Raw genomic sequence first — 19,010 nt, 5'->3', positions numbered from 1 at the left:
GATGAGCCACCCCAGCTTGGCGCCGGAGTGAGCCTCCCGCCCAAAGCCGTGATCGTGGCGGACGAGGCACATCTTCAGCGACGGCTCGTCCGAAGCCTTGCTCGGTGCTAACGGGTACATCGACACATTAACAACCCTGACTTAGATGCGCAGATCTTTTGTTACATTCTGACAAGATTATGTTACCCCTGCCCCCCAAACTATTATTTTTTTAGCTGTATACACACCTACCTACCGACTGGCTCAGGAATTACGATAACACATGATCAATAATTTGGAACTTTTTGGAGGTGATGCTGCAGGCTTGAAAATTGTGACAGAAGCAAAACAATAGTTGCCATTGGCGATCCCCACACCCACGTCTCTCAAATTCCTCATGAATTGCTTGTTGGAGTGAACAATTGGCACCAGGCCAGTCCAGTTTTGAACTTTTGGGAAGCGAAACTCGTTTGGCAGCAGGATGGAGATTGCAAAACAACACAGAATGTGGGGCGAGTATTGGTAGAGTTTGCGGGGGGATGTGGTGGGGAGCTGGACTATAAAAAAGCCAAGTCCACAACATTCTGCAGACAGTTCACCAGTGTCCAAGTACTCTGGTGCTGAAGTCTCTCTGAGCCCCGTCTGAACAAAGCGCTGTGTGTGCTCCGCAAACATGGCACCTCTCCTCCAATCATTGTTGGCCATCCTTGCATCTGTCGTGCTGCAAAGTGCCTCCTCGGCTCATCTCAATGACACGTAAGTAGGGCCAATGGAGACGCTACTGCTCGACGTCATCATCACAAGTTGGGTGTCCTCACGACGGGTGTATTCATATTACAAATCCAAGTTTTGGAATAATGTGCTTTTATCGTCGATTGATCTCTATTTTATAATGTCATTTTCATATCTGCATTTTACTTTGTAGTACTGCTCAATCAAATTTATAATGCAATGTGAGCTCTCAACATAAGCATATGTCTGCTGTTAAATTTGTTCTTTGTTTGTTTAGTTGTTTTTAAGACCTGGTCACTAAACTTGATACCATTGTTCTTACAAAGCAATTAAGATCATGAACGTTCACTTAAAACACCTTGTTGGTTTCAATTATACGCAATAAACAGATATCCGACATTTCACGCTTTAGTATTTTGCGAAATTTTGCTGTTTGGAAAATATTCCAGTTATGTGACATGGACGTTGCTTCCCAGCGTAATTTTTGTCTTGTCTCTATCTGTGCAGCATCTTTGTGGTGACTGTGAGCTCTCAGGTGAGAGGAGGCGAGCAGGAAACCTTGTGCGCCCTCATCCACGGCCCCACGGAGTTCGTCACGTTGACTATCACCCTGGATGTGGACTCTGGCAGTACTGTCATCCTGGAGAAGGAGATCAGACAGGACTTTTACCAATGCATGAACTTTAAGGTCTGTCATCACCTCAATTATATTTATTGATTCATCCAGCTTTCCATTTATCCAACATTATGTACCAAATTCTGGAGCTGGCGCCATGTACGAAAAAATTAGGAGTACAGCTGGCCTAGCGCTTGCATTTTTTTTTTTTTTTTTAATGGGAAGTGACCATCCGAGTGACCCCAATCAGTCTCTGAAAATGACTAACTGATTGGACACGGTTCCCCAGAGTTTAATCCCGTGAGAGTCCTTGTCTGGTATTTTTCGAACTGGTCCTCAACAAAGATGTCTTTCTGTTGAATCCATTCACATTGTGAAATCATATGCTCTTTTTTTTTATATTATATATATTATTATATAGTTTTATTGGTGACCCTGCTAAGTGGTTTTCTTTTGCAACAAAGGGCCTATTGGGATTCATCATATTTGTGCAAAGGACCCTGAAATCTGTTTGTCTCTCCTCGCTTTCCTCAATTTAAAATTTTTCTGTTGTCTTCTCTGTCTGACGTGTGTGATTCTGGGCCCCGTAGGTCCCAGCAGTGCGCAAAAATACTGTGGCAATCATAAATGTCACTGTCAAAGGAGAGAGTGGCTCCATGAACAAGAAGACCAAAATCCTCATTGTGCCCCCTGCTTTTATCCACATTATCCAGACTGATAAACCTGTCTACAAACCTGGACAGACTGGTAAGTGTCACCACAATCAAAATATTGAGAGTTGAGAACTGTTTTGGGTTGGAATTGCTCGTTGCTGTATAACTAGTCTATCTCTACACAGTACGACAATATATTAACAGTAGTAAGTAATTATGAGTCAGAAGTGCCGAATAAAATCTCACTTTATTGGTTAATTACAAAATTAATAATTAATTGTAATTAATTATCATATGGTTAATTAATTAATCAGTTAATTGCAATCAATGTATATCTTATGTATTAGTGATATAATTACATATTTATATTCATTATTGCATTATTAATTAATTACAAATAATTAATCATCCATCCATCATAATTGTGAAAAATATTGCTAATTAAATTAGCCATCCATCCATTTTCTAAGCTGCTTATTCTCACCAGGGTCACGGAAATGCTGGAGCCTATCCCAGCTGTCAATGGGCAGGAGGCAGGGTATACCTGAACTGTTTGCCAGCCAATTGCAGCGTACATGAGACAGACAAAAGTCGCACTCACAATCACAACCAGGGGCAATTTATAGGGTCTAATTAATGCATGTTTTGGGGATTTGAGAGGAAACCGGAGTGCCCGGAGAAAACACACGGAGGCACGGGGAACTGTGAGGCCAACGCTGCTCTACCGTGCCGCCCTTGTTAAAATACATGAAGCAATTTCAAAATAAAACAAAATCCATCATTTACAAATTTTATATTGTGAACAGACATAACACACATTTATAACTTTCATAGCTGTGTAGCAGCTCTCCTGGACAAACAAATATTTATTTGTCACTTTTGTTACTCATCTTGTTTAAAGTTTGTATTTTTGGGACTTACAGTGCACAATGGAGAACAGCAAACATAGCTCTGTGGCAGATTGAAAATCGTGAAATGCATGGGATTTTCCTCAGACAGCACTGACCAATTCAAATACAATATTATAAAATACTACTTTACGTGTACTTATTATATTCTCATCGTGATAAGTACATTGTGAAATGTATTTTGTAACACACTTGTCCGTGTAGTTATTGTTGTGTGTGTTACTCGTCTGTAGTGAAAGAAAGGTTGGGCCCCGTTGCTGGTCGGAATGTCTTTTCACAAGGCAAAAGACACAATTCTTGTTCCTTTGGCTTCTTTTTACATTCATTCTCTATTCTGCTCTTTATTCCACAAATTTATTTTGCACGCTCATTTTCTACTTGAGAACCATGTTTTGAGGCATAACATGGACAGAAATGTCCCCTTTCCTTTTTGCTTTAATATTTTACCTTTATGGAATGCACTTAAAGCAATGCTTGAAGACTTTTTGATTAACTGACTACATTCCTCGACAGTGCAATTCCGAATTGTTTCCATGGATTCCGGTTTCATCCCTGTGGACCGAATGGTAAGTTTTCAATTAGTTTTTCTCTTTCAAAGGGTTCTTTACCTGAATTTAATGGGAAACTTTCTCTATTGTGATTTCTGAGAAATATTAAGGAGTAGCCTCTATTTTTGTGGAAGAGAGTGGGTTGTGAAAAGAGGGCTGTTTTTTGTTTTTTGAAGCCAGCGTTCGTGTGACGTCCTGTGTGGAGTAGTGTGATAAACATGCTGTCAGTTCATTTGCCTCACACTGCATCTGACCCATCCATCCATCCATCCATCCATCCATCCATCCATCCATCCATCCATCCATCCATCCATCCATCCATCCATCCATCCATCCATCTTCTTCCGCTTTTATGGGTCGTCTCGGGATGAATCAGATGCACTACCCACCTCATCTGGGTCCTCTCAATGCAGAGGAGCAGCGGCTTGATATCAAGCTTTCACACGATCTCTAAGAGATTGCCCATATACCCTGCAGAGGGATTTTGCCGCTTAGCTCCAGAATCTTGTTCTTTCGGTCACAACACACAGCTTGTGACCATATGCGAGGTTAGGAAAGTAGATTGACTTGTAAATTGAGAGCTTCGCCTTTCAATTTAGTGCCCTCTTTACCACAACGGACTGATACAAAGTCTGCATCACTGCCGATGCTGCACCAAGCCGGCAGTCGATCTCCCGATCCATTCTTCCCTCATTCGTGAACAAGACTCCAAGATGCTTGAACTCCTCCACTTGCAGCAGAGTCTCATCCCTGACCCGGAGAGGGCACGCCACCCTTTTCCGACCGAGGAATATGGTCTCAGATTTGGAGGTGCTGATTTTCATCCCAGCTGCTTCACACTCAGTCTCAAATCGCTGCAGTGACTGTTGGAGATCATATCTTGATCTACCCAACAGACCCACATAATCTGCAAAGAGCAGAGATGCAATGCTTAAGCCACCAAACCGGACACCCTCTTCGCCTCGGGTGCACCTCAAGATTCTGTCCATAAAAGTTCTGAACAGAATTGATGACAAAGGGCAGCCTTGGCAGACTCCAACCCTACACGGAAGCAGGTGTGACTTTTTGCCGGTGAACATACCTCTGACATTGGTTGTACAGGGAATAAACAACCCTTCGGTACCCCAAACTCCCCTCCACAGGAATCCCCAAGGGACACGGTCAAAACATAAAGTCCATAAAACACATGTAAACTGGTGAGAGAACTCCCACTAACCCTTGAGCATCTTGCAGAGGATATAAAGCTGATCCACTTTTCCACAGCTTGGACAACCACCACATTGCTCCTCGCTAATCAGAGATCTATCTTCTCGTTGGACCCTCCTCTCCAGGACCACTGAATTAGACCTTACCTGGGTGGCTGAGGAGTGTGATCCCCTTGTAGTTGGAACACACACTCCAGTCTTCATTTTAAAAAAGGGGGGCCACCACCCCAGTCTACCAAACCAGAGGCCCTGTCCCTGATGTCCACTCAATGTTGTAAAGGCATGTCAACAAGGACAGCGACCCAACATCCGAAGCCTATAGGAACTCCGGGCGAATCTCGTCCACCCCTGGGCCCCTGCAACCGAGGAGCTTTGAACCACCTCTGAGAGCACCTCAGTGAACCCAGACTCTGCTTCCTCATGGGAAGGCGTGTCGGTGGAATTGATGAAGTCTTCGAAGTATTCTCCCGACCAACTCAAAACGTCCCCAGTTGAGGTTACCAGTGCCAGATCTTCACTACACACGGTGTCGATGTAGCACTTCTTCCCCCTCCTGAGAAGAAAAAAAAAGGTGTGGGAGGAGCTTGGTGGACCAGAATTTCCTCTAAGCCGTCTTGAAGTCGTTATCTGTGATCTCAGCCATGGTGATCAGAGATACACGCAGGAGAGTACTCGGTGTGTCTTCTGGTAGGAAAGGGGAGAAGGAGACTTGGTGGTAGAACCCCAAAATGCAGGAAGTCATACAAGAAAAGAAGTGGGACACAGAGGACTGAGGAGAGGCGAAAGGAATCAATTGAGATGCGACGTAGTGCAAAGGTAGAGGTGGCAAAGGCTAAAGAGGCTGATGACGACATGTACAGTAGGTTTGACACGAAAGAAGGAGAAGGTTGGCCAGAGAGAGGGATAGAGATGGGAAGGATGTTCACCAGGTAAGGGTGACAAAGGATGGAGAAGGAAATGTGTTGACTGGTGCCAGTGGTATGCTAAACAGATGGAAGGAAAATTTTTGAGAAGTTGATGAATGAAGGAAATGAGAGAGAAGGAAGAGTACAAGAGGCAAGTGTGAAGGACCAGGAAGTGGCAATGATTAGTAAAGGGGAGGTTAGAAACACACTAAAGAGGATGGAAAATGAAAAGGCAGTTGGTCCTGATCACATACCTGTGGAGGGATTGAGGCAATTAAGGAGAAGTGGCTGTGGAGGTTTTCTCCAACTCATTCAACTTATTCAACAGAACACTAGTGGCAAGAAGATGCGTGAAGAATGGAGGAAAAGTGTGCTCATTCCCATTTTTAAGAGGAAAAGTGACTTACAGGGCTGTGGGAACTAGAGAGGAATAAAGTTGATGAGTCACACAGTTAATTTATGGGAAAGAGTAGTGGAGGCTAGACTCAGGACAGAAGTAAGTATCTGCGAGCAACAGTATGGTTTCATGCCTAGAAAGAGTACCACAGATGCATTATTTGCCTTGAGGATGCTAGTAGAAAAGTACAGAGAAGGTCAGAAGGAGCTACATTTTGTCTTTGTGGATCTAGAGAAAGCCCATGACAGATAACCAAGGGAGGAACTGTGGTACTACCTGCATAAGTCTGGTGTTGCAGAAAAATATGTTGGAATAGTACAGAACATGTATGAGGGCAGCAGAACAGTTATGAAGTGTGTAGTAGGTATGATAGAAGAACTTAAAGTGGAGGTGGCACTTCATCAAGGATCAGCTCTGAGCCGCTTCCTGTTTGCTGTGGTAATAAGTCGGTTGACAGATGAGGTTAGACTGGAATTCCCTTGGACCATGTTGTTCGCCAATGACATTGCGATTTGTCAGACAGGCAGGGAGCAGGTGGAGGAACAATTAGAAAGATGGAGGCATGCACTGGAAAGGAGAGGAATAAAGAGAAGCTGAAGTAAAACAGAATATATGTGCGTGAATGAGATGAGTTCGAGGCTCAAGGGAGAAGCGATAGCAAGGGTGGATGAATTATAATACTTGGGGTCATCAATCCAGAGCAATGGTGAGTGTGGTAAGGAAGTGAAGAAATGAGTCCAAGCAGGTTGAAACAGGGCAGGTTGGAACGGAAGGTGTCTGGTGTGTTTGTGACAGAAGAGTTTCTGCTAGGGTGAAGGGCACAGTTTATAAAACAGTGGTGAGGCCTCCATGATGTGTGGAAGAGAGAGAGAGGCACTGAAGTGACAACATGAAGCAGAGCTGTCAGAAATGAAGATTTTGAGGTTCTCACTAGGAGTGAGCAGGTTGGATAGGATTAGCAATGAGCTCATTAGAGGGAAAGCCAAAGTTGGATGTTTTTGAGACAATATTCAAGAGAGCAGACGTTGATGGTTTGGACATGTCCAGAGGCGAGAGAGTGAGTATTTTGGTAGAAGGGTGCTGGGAATAAAGCTGCCTGGCAAAAGAGCAAGAGGAAGACCAAAGAGAAGGTTGGTTTATATTGTGAGGGAAGACATGAGGGCAGTTGGTGTTAGAGAGCAAGATGCAGGACATTGCCTTAGATGGAAAAAGATGACACACTGTGGCGACCACTAACGGGACAACCCGAAAGGAAGATTATGTTGTTCTGTAAAAAACTCAATTTCCAAAGTAGAAATTAATAGTGGTCTTTTCATTTAATCTGACCTGTTTTTATTTTAATTTATTTTATCCATTTTGGCGCCGAGTAAAAACATTACAATAATCTGGGCAGATCAGAAAATCTCCATCCATTTTCTGAACTGCTTATCCTCGTTAGGGACATAGGCAAGCTGAAGGTAAGTGGACTTTGGTTAAGAGACGGGGTACACCCAGGGATACACGACGATGGCTCATCGGGGCCAGGCCGGGCCGCTTTATGGCATTGTCGTCGCTCGCAGCTGAGTACGCTACATACTGTCATACCTACGGTCGGGAGCCTGTGGTGATCCGCATATCAACTAAATATAGCTCTATATGATAGGGTAATATTGCCCCTGTCACTTCACTCGATTGTGAGCTGTTCTCTTCTTCGAAAAGAGCTTCCATATCAGAAGGGGCGTTGGAAAAGTCTGAAAATCGCTGTTATTCGTCTCCCATAGACGACAGCATAGCAGGTGGCACAGCATCTTCTCAATAGCGACTGTATTAGTGTGACAGCTGTAAATGATGTAGCAGGAAATATGGCGACCAAGTGGTAGCCATGTGGATGTCGAGTGAGACTTCCACAACTTTGCGCATGAATGACACGCCATCCGCCCATATTTATTTTTTGTGTATAGACATTAAAGTGAATAATATTATATGTAATTGTCAAAACACACAAATCTATTTTACAATGTATATAGGGATGTCAGTGGGACTTTATGTACAATTCTGTACATTTTTTACTTCCAGGGAAAGGTTTGAGCACTTTCGCCACTGTTGTTTTTTGGGCAAGTATCAAAACTTTTCCGAAAGTACTTCATTCCCATACTTTTGCCATCTGGCTGGCAAAAGTGTCATGATTCTGACAGTGACTTCGCATAGGTGGTCCACTTGAGCGCAGAGTAAGAACATTTCTCTGCATTTATTAGTACTTGAGGCTCACTTTTCTTTTACCTGTTCTAAAGTTGAACCCTTTCCAAAACTGTCTGGGTTGTCACTCTGGTGCACACAACCCACAGCCTGGGTTTCATTAAAAACAATATATAAAGTGAGCGTTAATTAAGAGTAGCATTCATTGAACTGTGGGTACCTTGAATATAAATGATCAATGATGTGGTTTATCCTTCACGTTCATGAAGATGAAGGAGAAAAAATCTTTACTAAGGTAAAAGTTCAACATTTTAAGGCGGAATGCATGATGGAGGTACACGGCTTCACACTTCTGTTGCATGCACCTGTGTGACAATAAAGGTTCCTCGGTGCAATGGAAACTACTTCATGACTGTAAAATTATATCAAAGTATTTTATTGTAAATTACAGCAAGTCATGACTTTGGCATGTTTTTGTTCTTTTTCAGTACACAGTGGTGGAGCTTCAGGTAAGAAGCCCAATTTGGGCCTCGCCGAAACATTCTGTTCGCCCGCGTGGTCATTGAGAGCCACACTGAAAGGGAAATTTTGTTGTGTTTAAAACCTGGTATAATGGGTATGTTTCTTCAAGGGGGATTTCACTGAATCACTGCTATGAATCTCAGGAGAATCTTGCGTATCCTAATGGTCTCTTCTCACTCACTCATTCACTCACTCGATACACAACATACAGTGGAAATACTTGTTTTTTTTTATTCAGTCAGATATTAGACAAAGCTGGACATTGTTACCAATCATGTGCTCCAGGAAGTAAACAGTAATATTGTCCCTCTTCAGGTTGTTTGGTGATTGTGACTATTCAACCCCAAACGAGGCCACTACAATGTTAATAAGCTTCTTTCTTCTGTCTGTTTTAATGTAGGATTCCAATTCCAATCGAATTGCTCAGTGGTTGGATAAATTTGTTGCCGCTGGAATCCTTGATCTTTCCCATCCCATAATTCCAGAGGCAGCACAAGGAACCTACGTAATCACTGCCACAACAGAAAAAGGAGAGAAGATCTCTCACACCTTTGACATCAAGGAATATGGTCTGCTATAGTTACTATGCAGTTGTGATCTCTTTTTGTTCACATTTATTTATTTTGAGCTTTCTTTCAGTTTTGCCCAAATTTGAGGTGAGTGTTCGCCTCCCAAGTGTGATTTCAATTTTGGACCAGCAGATCACGTTGAAGATTTGTGGGAAGTGAGTGTTTTAGTTTTACTCTGCCTCTTCGCCGTCACTTTTTAAAGGGAAAGAAAGCTTCAGGGAGGTGTTGAAACTTTTAGCTTGTAGAAAAAAAACATGTTTCCATTAAATGTTTTGCAAATGGTATGAAAATCATTGCTTTGTACTAATAATTTAATGTTATTCCATGCTCTTCATCTTCATCAGTAATACGTCTTGTAGGTTGTGAGTAAGCAATTTATTGCCCACATTTTGTAGTAGTCAGTCTGATAGTTCTTGTTTTGCCTTATCACCAGTTTTGTGTGGGTGCGTGTGTGTATGCGTGTGTGCGTGCGTGTGTGTGTGTGAAATTGTCAGCAGACGGCAATCATCACTGATGTGAGTTCGAATAGTAAAGATAAAAAAGTCTGTATGAAATAAACTTGTGCTTCTCCCTGCAGATACACTTATGGAAAACCAGTTGTGGGCTCAGTCAAAGCAGAGTTTTGTAGGAATGCTTTTCCCTTTTACTGGCGTCCCTCATTAGTAAAGGACCTCTGCAAGACATATAAAATGTGAGTATTTGACATCATACTATTGATTGTTGCTTCAATCAAGTGTTTGAGTCTAAATGTGACACTCTTCTAGACTGACCGGAGTGGTTGTGCTACACAAATTGTGAACATGGCATACTTTGCCCTCAACAACAATATGTATGACGATAATTTTGAGGTGGATGCCGAAATTGAGGAGGAAGGCACAGGTAAACCAGTGGAATATTCAACTTCCCGTAATGTTCATTCTGTGACTTTAATGCCTGCCTTATCATATTTCCCATGTAGGGGTGATCCTGGTAGGTACAGGGCGGGCAACTTTCAGTGCCCAGATCAGAACAGTCACTTTTGAAGATATACCTCAAGCATACAAGCCCGGCATCCCATTTGAGGGAAAGGTAGTTAATTTTTTAAGCATTATGAAAGTTAGTCTAAAACCATGTCAATCCAAGAATCAAAAGATAAAGTACAGTCAAGTCCAGATGTATTTGGACAGCATTTTAGATGAATACATATCCGGAATGGCGATGAATGACAGTCCTGTTGATGTTATTGAAGTGTAGCCTTTAAGCTTTAATTGAAAAGGTTTTCCTCACTTGTGACGCTAGCTTGTACGCATTACTTTTGTCTTCAGTGCACAAAAGTTTGAACTTGACTTTCCCTTCTGGGATCCAAGCAAGGATGAAAAACTTCTGAAAAATTTGAATTTTTTTAACCTTCCAAATGACTTGAGTTGCACACGAGTTGAAAAAAAAAAACGACCTCAACCCAACAGTGCGCCCTTGTTACTTGTTTCACAAAAAAGTGAAATTAACTTAAATGTTCTAGCAAAGTATCTCCAGGTAGAAAAGTTAGAATGTGTCCATTGTCTCTAGTGCTTTGTCATTAACCCAAGAGATAATGGGTCACATATGACCCAGTGGTCCTTAACTTCTAAAAAACAATGGATTTAATGGAGACACATAAGAGACGTTGGGGTTTAAGGGTAAAAAGAGTAACTGTGGTGTGTTGTGTTTATACAATGGGCCATTAATTACTTTGGGTCATATGTCACCCCATGGGTTCTCTTGGGTTAAAAATTTACAATTCCATCCAAATCCTTTTGGATCCCTAATCCTTAATAAAATTGCTGCAATTCCGAAATGCTAAATATCATTTTTTTTTTCTAAATCTCTGAAAGGTGGAAATCTAAACATCTTATTTGTTTAAAATCCATTGTGGTCATGTATTTTTGTGATTATTATGGTCTTATTGGGTCAATTATTGGGAATTAGCATGACGGAAATATTGGGCTGTTTTAGTTTTACAGAGAGTATTTACATTGAGGTGGCTCTTGAGGAGCAAGTACATCAAACAAAAGGGTCAAGATGGTGGCACTCTAGTTATGGCTTTTGTTGCAACTTACCAGGGTCTCCTGCCTTTCAGGAGCCAGGATGCCTCTCAAGCAACCAAAGTATTAAACCCAAGCCCAACCATATTTTGCAACATCACCAATATAAGCTTACTGACATGCACAATGTATACATATTTAATTTTGTAGGGTATTTCAGTGACATTTTTAAGGTTAAAGAATGTTCTTTTTAACAACAGACCATTTTGTCCTGATACATATTGCTTGCAGATCAAAATGACTGGTCCAGACAGCGAACCTGTGGCCAATGAGCCTGTGTACTTATTTGCCCCAAACTCGGTCAAGTTAACACTCACCACAAACACAAAAGGCGTGGCCTGGTTTTCACTGGACACCAGCAACTGGAGGGACCATGTAAATCTGGAGGTTTGTGACTAGTCCTTTCTTTTCGGCAACTGTGGTACATTACGAACAAGTTGATTCATGACAAAATCTTTGCAACTGGAATACATTTTGTAACTATATGGAAGACGCACCCATTGGCCAGATTCTGTTTCCTGGTCTTGTCGCATGGCCTCCTGGCCACTTGTTAGGCAGAATTTATGGGACACAATAATATTAGCACAAAGCCCAACAAGAAAAGAGGCAGGAATAGAAAATCAAACAGACACACTCAGAAGATTATTTCCCACACAACATGGGGAACATGAGATGATGACGTATTGTGTTAATCACTGCTATGTGTTCAAATACCTTTGAAAGAAAGAAGTATAAGAAAACTCTACCTAAGACAGTAGTTCTGAAAATCTTTTTGCAGCCCGCCTTTGTTGAGATGAAAGTTTGATCCCCCCAATTGCAAACATTATTCCTTGGGATTCCTTGGGTGGCCCCTGACCTTCAGTTTGAAAGCTAAACTAAACTAAGTCAACTTGGCCCAAACTAAATTCAAAGTGGCTCTTTGCTTCTGGTCACGTTAATGCTTCCTCTTGAGAATTTCACAATGGTTTTGTTTTGATGTTAACAGGCCAAATCCAAACCAGATGAAGACAATGAACTGTATGTTCCAGATATACGGAAACCAGAGTACTGGACAGCTTACCACAGTGTTTCTCCCTTCTACTCCAAGAGCAGTAGTTTTTTGAAGTTCATGCAGGTCAACGAAATGATCTCCTGTGACAAAGATGCCGCAGTAAGAGCTAAGTACATCATCCAGGGAGAGGAGCTCAAGAAGGGACAGAAGACCCTTGACTTTTTCTATTTGGTGAGTCCTGTTACTGTCAATATCTCCAAAGTCAGTCTGACGAGAAATGCCATCACTGTGTCCAATGAATATACAAGTTCCAAATGTCTGTGTGGGACAACTCGCACTTGACCTCTTGTTGTGTGTGTACTTCGAAGGTGATGTCCAAAGGTGCAGTCATGCAGCACGGTCATATCCAAATGGCTGTTCGTGTGGGTACAGGTGATTCAATATGACATTTATTCTTTTTGATACGCATGTAGATTGTTACTGGGTAGGCTGGATTCATATTCTTAAGATGTGGTAGTTGAATCAAAGACTCTCATACATTTTTTTTTAGCAAGGGCCACCTTGAAACAATTTAATTTCCCAAAACGATCCATCAAGTCATTATCTCTTGTGTTGGTCTATATGAGGGGTCAGAGCCTTCATAACGACATACTGTACTGTAATTTCTGTCGTGCAGGCAAGACAAATGATGTAGACAGTTTGTCTGAGTGGGTTTGCCGTAGTTTTCTGTGGCAGTCGATGTGCGCAGGTGTAGAAGGGTCAAACGCAGATCGGGTGGGAACAACGAATCATGGAAACGCTTTTCACAAAGGTTGCTCAAAGAAAAAAGATGACAGTACTGAAGTTTTCATCAAGAATGAACAGCCTTTGTGGAGAGAGAAGGTTCTGCTGCGTGTCTAAATTATAATGATAAAATTGCAACAAAGTCGGCACGGTGGGGCAGCTGGAAACCGTTGGCCTCACAGTTCTGAAGTCCCGGGTTCAATCCCAGACCCGCCTGTGTGGAGTTTTCATGTTCTTCCCGTGCCTGGGTGGGTTTTCTCCGGGCACTCCGGTTTTCTCCCACATTTCAAAAACATGCAACATTAATCGGACACTCTAAATTGCCCCTAGGTGTGATTGTGAGTGCGGCTGTTTGTCTCGATGTGCCCTGTGATTGCCTGGCAACCAGTTCAGGGTGTTCCCTGCCTCCTGCCCTTTGACAGCTGGGATAGGCTCCAGCACTCCCTGCGACCCTTGTGAAGATAAGAACCTAAGAAAATCGATGGACGGATGCTTTCAGTGAATTTATTTGTACAATGATTCACCGGGCTTGATGTGAGCTGTTCACACATTTTTTAAAGAGAATATGTCCAAAATCCACTACAGGTACAGAGACTTCAAAATCTGTCTGGCCAAGACAACGACCAAATCCAACAAAATCGCGTTACATGTGCAGATGTAAGATTAGCCAAATGACCACATGAGCCTGGCACATGTCAAAGTACATAACCTCGTTTGACGAGTAGGATCATCTTTTCCCAGACCTGTATGCCAAATTAGTAAAAGCGCGCAGCGAACCTTGCGCTTGCCCCAAAATAAAGATACAGTAGGTTTTGTGTTGCGTCGCAGATGCATCGAACATGAAAACAGAGATAATTAAAACAAAACATTTTGGATTGCTTGCAATATTTTTATTAGGTTTCTACAATATTTCACGTATGTTCTTACCTCTGTCAGTGAACAAAGGAGAGTTGTCCATCTCCCTCCATGAAGTGATCAACCTGGCGCCTTTTGCACAGGTTGTAGTTTACACTGTGTTGCCTGGTGGCGAGGTTGTGGCAGACAGTCAGGATTTCACCATCCAGCTCTGTCTCAAGAACAAGGATGGAGCTGTTTAATTTTTAAATGTACAATAAAAAATTAAAAATGCTTGTTTCAATGGAATTAAGATCTTTTGAACACTGGATTTATCGCCACTGACCCACTGTTGTCTTCTATACAGGTTTCTGTTCAGTTTTCATCTCTCCAAGAGCTTCCAGCAGAGAAGAGCACATTGAAACTCCAGGCTGAGCCAGGCTCCTTGTGCTCTGTTCGGGCCATTGATCAAAGCATCCTGTTGCTGCAGTCGGAGAGGGAACTCACTGTTGAATATGTAAGATCCCTTCCCTGTATGAAATTTGACAAGATTGGATTGGCAATCAAGGCGTCTCAGGTTCAGGGATCAAATCCGTTCTCCTGGGCTTTCCTAAATGGAATTTAAATGAGTCCCTCTGCCTGTGGGGATTCATATTAGGCACTCTGGCTCTTTTCCATTGTCTAAAACATGGAAAATTATACAATGTATCGGTGCGAAGCAAAATAAGAATATTGTGTAATACATACATACACATCGTGTATTCCTGGCACAAGAAAACAGACTTATTTACTATTTTTCTTACCATTTTAATTTGATTGTTATATATTTCTAGTATGATATAGAAATTTTTGTGCAGAGGGGTTGCGTCAGCAAGGGCATCCGGCGTAAAAACTGCCAAACAAATATGAGCGTTCATCTGAGATTACATTCTGTGGTGACCAAGAATGGGAGAAGTCAAAAGAAATACATACATATAGAAGTTTTTGTGATACAAATAAATGTGTAATTGCTGTATTTTTAAGGTAATTTACCACGACTGTGTTGATGATGGACAATGGCACATTCTGACTTGCTTACAAATTATCGTCACATCGTCACAATGGAGCTCTGTCGTTAACCAAGGCTCCCCCTGCATCTTATTATCACTGAAAACATTTTTAAAGGACGAAAATTCCTGCAGTGTGGTGAAGAGATGAAAAAAATCACATTACTGTACAACCCTTTTGGATTATAGATGAAATGCCAAATCCACTTGTTAGCAGTACACCTACGGCAGAGATACTTTTTATTTTTTTTTCCAACAAATTCAAGACAGCTTTCATACAGACTGTAACGTAATACATAATCATGAAATGTAAAAATCATTTTGATGAATTTATAGTTTGTTTGTTTCTAGCCTTGTGTGACGTTTGACAAAGTGCTATAAATGTCGGACCACCAATAAAGGTGGTTTGAAAAAACATGGCGGTAGTGTGGGACACATAGCAAGTAATGCCGGAATCAAACTTCAAGACAAATTTGGTCTTTCACGTTTGCACTATGTAAAACTTCTCCATAAAAATCTCATATTCGATACCACCGCATCCTGTTTTCTAGGAACACGACTTTATCTTCTCAACTCGAACGCAACCAGTTACACTCATTACCATTGTGACGACAATAACAATGGATTACAAATTGTGTGATGGATTGTGAATTATATGTGTTTGCAGGTGTACGATCAACTCCCTCTCCAGAAGCTGTCAGGATACTCATATGAGATTGAGGACTTTGAAGACTGCTTTCCTGGGCCATTCCCAAGGCCTGAACCCAAGATGCTGGTGGCTCTAGAACGGCGGAGCAAGCGCTCACCTTACTTTGGACCATCCTCTCAGAAGAACGATGTTTACAGCATCTTTAAAGTAAGACTTGGAAATCAAGTAGGCTACATTAAGTACTGACATTATCTGCTTTTAATGCCTTTCTGAGGTGGAATTACAGTATAGGACAGGGCCGTGGGCCACATGCAGCCTGGCTTGCATTCCATCCAGTCCATTGACTTGCAATAGTTTCCACGCAGATCTAACACATTCATTGCCGTTCTGCATCCCACCAATGAGCAGGGTGCTCATGGCGTTGTCGATGTAATGAATATTTTCAGGAAAAGATTGAAGGAATTTTAGTGTCATACCAACACACATTTACACAATCTGGCACAAAAATGTGGGTGGCACAGTTGTGAAGCTGAAGAGTGTTAGCCTCTAGTTTTAAGGTCCCGGGTTCAATCCCGGCCCTTATCTTTTATCTGTGTGGCGTTTGCATGTTCTCCCTGTGCCTGTGTGGGTTTTCTCAGGGGCACTCCGGTTTCCTCACACTTTCCAAAAACATGCATTCATTGGTGACCCTAAATTGCCCCGAGGTCTGTGAGTGCGACTGTCGTCTGTCTCTGTGTGCCTTGTGATTGGCTGGCAACCAGTTCAGGGTGTACCTTGCCTCCTGCCTGATGACAGCTGGGATTGGCTCCAGCATTCCCACCACCCTTATTGGGATAAGCGCCGAAAAAAATGAATGGATGGAACAAAAATATGATTGTGAGATGACCACTTTACCACCTGACCCATATTAAGATTAATATAGCACATGAGGTGTGATTGTCGAGAACCTCTACAGCAGTGATTTCCAACCTTTATAGAGCCAAGCCACATATTTTACAAATGTAAAATCCCACAGCACACCAACAAAAGTAAATTTCACCAAAAAAGGATAGATTATTGACTGTATATACTTCCTGCCATCTAAAAGAAGAGGATTTTTTTGTTCTGTCTGTCATTGTGCCTCACTGTCATAAATAGATGAATAAAGATACATTATTTCTTGTAAATGAATGTTTTTTTTAGCAATTACATAAAATTGGATAACTTCCCACGGCACACCGGAATAGCACTCACGGCACACAGTTTGGGAATCACTGCTCTACATCATGCAGGTTTTCGAGTGGGCCCCCTGGGAATATGAAATGCCCACCATGCTAACTGTGATACCCCAGATGCCTTGCTTTATCAATAAGATGTTACATTTGAATCATTTTTAACTTTGGAAAATGTGTATTTCTGCTCCCACATGACAGTTTCCCAAAGCACAAAATAAAGTCCATCAATGCATGCTCCGATGACAGGAACGTTTTGTAATTTGAAAATGTATCTCTCTTCCAGGAAATTGGAGTCAAGCTTGTAACAAATTCTGATGTGAAGAAACCCAATGAGTGCCTACATTATCCATTTCCGTATTTCCTTCGAGGTATGTTTGCTTTTTACAGTAATCATGTTGCTCACGGATTTCACATTGGAACATACTTATCTTTGTTCATCAATTCTACTGCTGATAGAAAGTCATCTGATGTCTACCTTGTGTTGTTTACATTGAACTATATTATTCTGAAGACATGAAAATGTTCTGCTTTGCTGGGAAAGGTTACAGAGTGATTCCTTTTACAGAGGAAATACAGCTCACCGAATAGTCACTGGTGTTGCATGTAACATCCCATCTCAGTATGCCAAAGAACATAGTTCCCGCTTGCAGAAAAGAGTTTGCTGTATTTCGATTTGCCACTGGTTTTGTCCTCTATTCAGCCAACTGTAGTGACAATGACTGCAATCTGACAACTAATTAGAGTGGTTTCCAATGAAAGGTAAATTATTTTCTCTCTTCTTTGGAAATGTTGTAGAAGCTCCAGTCCCCGTGGCTTTCAATGAGGCGGGATTAGGTGGTAATTTTAGGAAAAACAATGAGGAGAAGAAGGAGACCATTAGAACATTCTTCCCGGAGACGTGGATGTGGGACCTAGTTTCTGTTGGGTAAAGATGACGAAATGCAGAAAATCAAAACTTTTGAGATTTTTAAAATTTTTCTCTGTCACATCTAGATTTTTAAATTTTCTATCTATATTCTTTAATCTCAATAAAATATGTTGATTTGTCTCTTGTGTGTGCGTGTGAACAGAGACAAGGGTTTAGTGAATGTGGAGAAGACCGTCCCAGACACCATCACCAAGTGGGCTGCCGGAGCTTTCTGTGTCTCCTCTGTGGGCTTCGGTGTGGCACCCACCATTGGACTGACTGCCTTCCAGCCCTTCTTTGTCAGTCTAACGCTGCCCTACTCTGTCATCCGTGGGGAAGCTTTTACTCTAAAAGCCACCGTCTTCAACTATCTCTCCAAATGCATCATGGTAAATATGAATTAGCAAGCTGTGGAATAAAAACAAGATTAATTAACCTTTTGAATAGGATGCAAAATAATTTAAATTGGACTGTTTTATGAAATCTGACATCCCACCTACTTTTTTTAGCATATAGAGTGCATAGTAACTGCTGGAATTTTAGGTTGCTTTTTCCACCCATATGCAAGGAGCAACCAGCTCTTCCTCAAGGCATTTATTTTTTCGACTATACTGGTTTTCTTAGAGATTCTGTCTGTGTTTGTTTGTCTGCAGGTGAAAGTTACGCTCGCTCAGTCTGACATGTATAACTTCAAGAACTGTGACGACTGCCTATACGCTGTGTGTCTTTGCGGAGATGAGAGCAGAACCTTCGAGTGGATTGTCACTCCAAGTGCCCTTGGTAATACCGACTACATCACTTGAAATGATTTTGGATGATGATCTTTATTCATCTATTTATGCCAGTGAGGCACAATGACAGGCAGAACAAAAAAAAATCCTCTTCTATTAGATGGCAGAAAATACATAAAGTAATTAATCTATCCATTTTTGGTGACATTTACATTTGTTGGTTTGCCGTGGGATTTTTCAATTGTAAAATATGTGCCTTGTCTCGATAAAGGTTGGAGATCACTGATGTCATGGTCGTCAAACTCACCGGTTGTTTTATATATTTTGGGTTTTTTTGCGCACCACAGAACTACATTTGCAAGAACTCATCATAGTTTAAATACATCCAATATTTGACAACTTTAAGACAATAACAAAATGAAAACAAGCAAGGATATGGAAATATGAAGTGGAAGCGATATGTGAGACAAACTATGAAGACGTTTTAGATACCTGTAGTTTTCAAATAATAAAAGCGGAAAAGTACATTAGGGCACATAGAGATGAACACCCACACTCACAATCACACCTCGGGGCAATTTAGAGG

General features: G+C 41.6%; 1 pseudogene; it reads left to right on the top strand.

The window, feature by feature from the left end:
- The first annotated feature begins 652 nt into the window (after positions 1–652).
- Positions 653–19,010, top strand: part of LOC133504610 (alpha-2-macroglobulin-like protein 1) — a 30,474-nt pseudogene continuing 12,116 nt past the window's right edge.

Source organism: Syngnathoides biaculeatus, chromosome 8, assembly GCF_019802595.1.
Source record: "Syngnathoides biaculeatus isolate LvHL_M chromosome 8, ASM1980259v1, whole genome shotgun sequence".
Classification (NCBI taxonomy): Eukaryota; Metazoa; Chordata; class Actinopteri; order Syngnathiformes; family Syngnathidae; genus Syngnathoides; species Syngnathoides biaculeatus.
This window is presented reverse-complemented; position numbering and strand designations above follow the sequence as displayed.